We start from the raw sequence: 6,157 nt of genomic DNA, 5'->3' as shown, positions 1-6,157 counted from the left end.
TCCAGGGAGTCCTTCCTTCTCATGAGGTGGCCAAAGTATTTGAGTTTCATCTTCAGGATCTGGCCTTCTAAAGAGCAGTCAGGGCTGATCTCCTCTAGGACTGACCGGTTTGTTCGCCTTGCAGTCCAAGGGACTCGCAAGAGTCTTCTCCAGCACCAGAGTTCAAAAGCCTCAATTCTTTGACGCTCGGCCTTCCTTATGGTCCAACTTTCGCAGCCATACATTGCAACTGGGAAGACCATAGCCTTGACTAAACGCACTTTTGTTGGTAGGGTGATGTCTCTGCTTTTTAGGATGCTGTCTAGATTTGCCATAGCTTTCCTCCCTAGGAGCAAGCGTCTTTTAATTTCTTTGCTGCAGTCCCCATCTGCAGTGATCTTGGAGCCGAGGAAAATAAAATCTGTCACTATCTCCATTTCTTCCCCATCTATTTGCCAGGAATTGAGAGGGCCGGCTGCCATGATCTTTGTTTTCTTGATGTTGAGTTTCAAGCCAACTTTTGCACTCTCCTCCTTCACCCGCATCAACAGGCTCTTTAGTTCCTCTTCACTTTCAGCCATTAGAGTGGTATCATCTGCATATCTGAGGTTGTTGATATTTCTCCCTGCAATCTTGATCCCAATTTGTGACTCCTCTAATCCCGCCTTTCTCATGATGTGCTCCGCATACAAGTTAAATAGGCAAGGCGACAGTATACAGCCTTGCCGAACTCCTTTCTCAATTTTGAACCAATCCGTGATTCCATGTTCAGTTCTCACTGTTGCTTCTTGACCTGCATATAAATTTCTCAAGAGACAAATAAGATGCTCTGGTATTCCCATCTCTTTAAGAACTTGCCACAATTTGTTGTGCTCCACACAATCAAAGGCTTTAGCATAGTCAATGAAGCAGAAGTAGATGTTCTTCTGGAACTCCCTAGCTTTTTCCATGATCCAGCGTATGTTGGCAATTTGATCTCTAGTTCCTCTACCTCTTCGAAATCCTGCCTGTACTTCTGGAAGTTCTCGGTCCACATATTGCTGGAGCCTAGCTTGTAGGATTTTGAGCATAACTTTGCTAGCATGAGAAATGAGTGCAATGGTGCGGTAGTTTGAACATTCTTTGGCATTGCCCTTCTTTGGGATTGGAATGTAAACTGACCTTTTCCAATCCTGTGGCCATTGCTGAGTTTTCCAAATTTGCTGGCATATTGAGTGTAGCACTTTTACTGCATCGTCCTTTAAGATTTTGAATAGTTCAACTGGAATGCTGTCACCACCACTAGCTTTATTGTTGCTCAGACTTCCTAAGGCCCATTTGACTTCACATTCCAGGATGTCTGGCTCCAGGTCAGTAACTACCCCACTGTGGTCATCAGGGATGTTAAGCTCGCTCTTGTATAGTTCTTCTGTATAATTTTGCCACCTTTGCTTAATCTCTTCTGCTTCTGTGAGGTCCCTACCATTTTGGTCCCTTATCATACCCATCTTTGCATGAAACGTTCTCTTCATATCTCCAATTTTCTTGAAAAGATCTCTGGTCCTCCCCATTCTATTGTTTTCTTCTATTTGTTTGCACTGTTCATTTAAGAAGGCATTCTTATCTCTTCTAGCTTTTCTCTGGAATTCTGCATTCAATTGGGTGTATCTTTCTCTTTCTCCCTTGCCTTTCACTTCCCTTCTCTCCTTAGCTATTTGTAAAGCTTCCTCAGACAGCCATTTTGATTTCTTGCATTTCTTTTTCTTTGGGATGGTTTTAGTTGCTACCTCTTGTACAATGTCGCGAACCTCCGTCCATAGTTCTTCAGGCACTCTGTCTATCAGATCTAATTCCTTAAATCTATTTGTCACCTCTACTGTATATTCGTCGGGGATATGATTTAGTTCGTACCTGAGTGGCCTAGTGCTTTTCCCTACTTTCTTCAATTTAAGCCTAAATTTTGCAACAAGAAGCTCATGATCTGAACCACAATCAGCTCCTGGTCTTGTTTTTATTGCCTGTATAGAACTTTTCCATCTTTGGCTGCAGAGTACATAGTCAATCTGATTTCTGTGTTGACCGTCTGGTGATGTCCATGTGTAGAGTCGTCTCTTGGGTTGTTGGAAAAGAGTGTTTGCTATGACCATTGTATTCTCTTGACAAAATTCTACCAGCCTGTGCCCTGCTTCATTTTGTACTCCAAGGCCAAACTTGCCTGTTATCCCAGTTATCTTTTGGCTTCCTACTTTAGCATTCCAATCCCCCATGATGATAAGCACATCATTTTTTGGCGTTGCTTCTATAAGGTGTTGTAGGGCTTCATAGAACTGATCAACTTCATCCTCTTCAGCAGCAGTGGTTGGGGCATAGACCTGGATCACTGTGATGTTGAATGGTTTGCCTTGGATTCGAACTGAGATCATTCTGTCATTTTGGGGATTGTATCCCAAGACTGCTTTTCCTACTCTCTTATTGATTATGAAGGCTACTCCATTTCTTCTGCGAGATTCTTGTCCACAGTAGTATACCTGATGGTCATCTGAATTAAATTCACCCATTCCTGTCCATTTTAGTTCACTGATTCCTAAAATGTCGATGTTCAGTCTTCTCATTTCTTGTTTAACCACGTCCAGCTTGCCTTGATTCATGGATCTGACGTTCCAGGTTCCTATGGAATAAAAATCTTTACAGCATCGGACTGTCTTTTCGCCACCAGTTACTTCCACAACTGAGCGTCCTTTCGGCTTTGGCCCAGCCGCTTCATTCATTCTGGCGCTACTCGTACTAGCCGTCTGCTCATCCCCAGTAGCATATTGGACACCTTCCGACCTGAGGGGCTCATCTTCCAGCGTCATATCGTTATGCCTATTGGAACTGTCCATAGAGTTTTCATGGCAAAGATACTGGAGTGGTTTGCCATTTCCTTCTCCAGTGGATCACCTTTTGTCAGAGCTCTCAGCTATGACCTGTCCGTCTTGGGTGGCCCTGCACGGCATAGCTCATAGCTTCACTGAGCTACGCAAGCCCCCTTGCCACAACAAGGCAGCGATCCTTGAAGGGGGATGGTATTTCTATGTTTAGACAATTTGGGAATAAGCTCAACCATCTCGGCATAAATTTGCCTTCGTTCCGTCGGCAAATAAGAGCCGGTAGTGGCAGGGATGAAGGGGGGGGGGGATGATGGTCAGAGCAATTTTGGGGGAACTCCAGGAGACCGGGGCCATGGTGAATTCCCACGCCCATCCTTTGAACTATCCGTTTTCTCCAGAGCGGATCTCTGGGATCTGGAGATGAGCTGTCATTCCAGAAGATCCCCAGGCCCCACCAGGAGGCTGGCATCCAGGGCAGATATAATGGCGGACCTGCGGATGCCGTATTGTCTAGTCTGGCCCTCAGATGGCTACACGATGCAGCTTGCTTGCTGCAAACATAGGTATCTTCCCTGCTTCCATGCAAACCTCCCTGCCCTCCAGCTGACCGGCTGCTCTAGTACATTAAGGGAGAAATTCGCATACACCTCCAGTCCAGCGCATATGTGGCTTGTCCCAGGCACATGTCCCTGGCCCCGGCCGCTAACCGCCTGTCCCTTCCCCCCTCCAAGGCGGGTTCCTGGGCGCGAAAGGAATCTTCCTAGGCCCTTACAATCCATTGTGTACATGGCTAGCCCTCGCTATTAGGAGGAGCTTGAAACGAACAGCGTGTCATTGTCATACTTTTTCGAGGTGTCTCGGAGTAAGCGTGTTCCAATACTCAGCTTCCTGCCTGTCGTGGAACTAGTCGAACCATTTCGACGGCCTCCTTTCTCCTCCACTGCTCTGTCTGCCACCGAGGGAGGCCCACGTATCTTTCTGTATGTGGTGCATACGCTAATATGATAGTTAAAGCAGTATAAATTGTACAGGCTTTCCCTGTGTGTTCCTGTTCCTTTCGGCCGTGAGCGCCTCGATTTCTTCTTTTCATGGCGCCGGGCTCCTAGGGCCCAGCCTTGTCTGCGTCCCCTAGAAGCCCCCCACTCCCCACCCCCTGTCCTCCCAGCTCTCTCCCACCCCCAGCCCACCCCTTTTGCAGATGGCTTATTGCCTCCCGCTTTGCTTTGTCTCATTTCCCCCGTCAGCGGGAAATCAGAAGATCAAGAGTTGTTAATTCGTGGCTGATTAAAGAAATTAAAGAATGAATCTGTGTCCCTCGGCTTCATTTCGTCAGACTGGGGGGGGGGGGGGAGGTGGGGAGAACGCCCTGGGAGAGAGAGAGAGAACAAACCAAGGGGCTTGCAGTTTCCGGGCAGTGATAAAGACAGGAGGAGGGGCTAGAGGCTTCAACCCCACAGCAGAGGGGTGAAACCAGACACACCAGTTCCATTGATGACGACTGAATATGAGCTAAAAAGTCCGGTCCAGATCTAATGGCATGAAGAAGAGAGGCTGTGCAGCACATGAGCCAAAGCTTTCATGGTTATAAGTGGTGTCCATTTCTGCTTTTATGCTCTGCATGAATGGCCGTGTGCATCACAGGGAAACCTGGACACCAAGTTTGTTGGGTCCTGACTTTGGAAGGGCTACTATGCTTCTGACGTGGCATAGTCCCATCGGGCTGCTCCGAAATAGGAAAAGGTACTTTTAGTGGAATTTTCCCTTTTCACAAGGAATTTTTTTTGTTTTCGCTCTAGCCACATTTAGGGGCTGGGAGACCCAGGTTCAAATCCGCCTCTGCCACGAAGCTTGCTTGGTGATTCTGGACCGGTTGTAGCGTCTCAGCCTGTCCCACATCACAGGGTTGTTGTGACTGTAAAATGGAGGAGGGAAGACCGACATGCACCCTCTCCGAGCTCATTGGAAGAAGGGTGAGAGATATGTAGTAAATAAATAAAATGTTATTTATTCGCAAGAGTCTTGTTCTGCCTTGAAGACTGAGAAAATGTTTACCTCTGCCTTCTCTTGGAACATTGTTCCCTCCTTCCCCAGACAGAGAGAGACGCCTCCTTTATTTGCAGCCGTTTAATTTTTTTTATTTCAAATTTAATTTTTCCATCTTTTAAAAAACCCTTTTATTACAAAAAGAAAAGAAGGAGGAGGAGGAGGAGGAGGAGAAGAGAGACAAAGCTGATCAATAAATACTTGGAAGAGGCTCAAAATAAAATAATATTCATAAAATAATAATAATATAATATAATAATAATAAGGACCACAATGACAACAACAACAATAAAACAAACCAGACTTGGAGCAGATCATAAATTAAAAACAAAAACCAATAACTTACAAGGAAGAAACCGAACGGTTTTTTATAAATAACCAGGAGCAAGATACTTTCATGATAAATACCTGAAATTCGGGAAATGGGGTTAACTACAGCCATTAAAGAGTACTAGACGTGAAGATGTTCTGCATCAAAAAAAGAAACGGCCTTTTCAGGCAGAAGGAAAAGGTACATCTTCATTTTATAACCTGTGTATTGCATGAAGCCATTCGGCCAACATTAAAACAGGGACAAATCCACTGCAGCAGTAGGTGAGTAATGAAAACAAAAATCAAACTTTCAAATTTCGAATGCTTCTTTTAAAAAACGACTGTTAGGGTGCTGTCTGTGTGCAAGGTTGCCAGCCTTCCAGGGATTTTCCTGCAATTACAACTGAATTCCAGATTGCAGAGATCAGTTCCCCATAAGAAACAGCATTTCCAGAGGGTGGATTCTATGGCATCGCACCCCTATGGAGCTTCTTTCCCTCCCCCAGACCCTGCCCTCATCAGGCACTGCCCCCCAAATATCCAGGAATCACCAGAGGTGGGCTTGGCACAACCCTGATTGCGTCCCATGCTTGACTTGGTCGAATGTGTGATCAGAGCCCACGAAAATACAAAATAATCCACTAGAGGGTGCTAATGCTAAAGGAAAGCAGAATTTATCTTGACTTTTGGTAGAGAATCCGGACATTTTTTTCAATTAAATTAACAATCCAGATTTTTTTTTGAGGGGGGGGGGGAGGCTACAGAGATGTTCCTAAACTTCTGAAATCTCCTTTCAAATTCTCCAGACTCAAGTGGCATTCCCCTCTCACTGGGAGAGAAAGAACACCTCTTAGGGACACTTATGGGGTCCAGGATGAACCATTGAAGCAGCGGAATGAGTTTGCGGAAAATCGGAGAGGGGTAGAACGGGCAGTACCATGTCTAGGTGAAGATGCAGAATCGAATTTTTAGTG

Source organism: Paroedura picta, chromosome 16, assembly GCF_049243985.1.
Source record: "Paroedura picta isolate Pp20150507F chromosome 16, Ppicta_v3.0, whole genome shotgun sequence".
Taxonomy (NCBI): Eukaryota; Metazoa; Chordata; class Lepidosauria; order Squamata; family Gekkonidae; genus Paroedura; species Paroedura picta.
Note: the sequence above shows the minus strand (reverse complement) of the source record.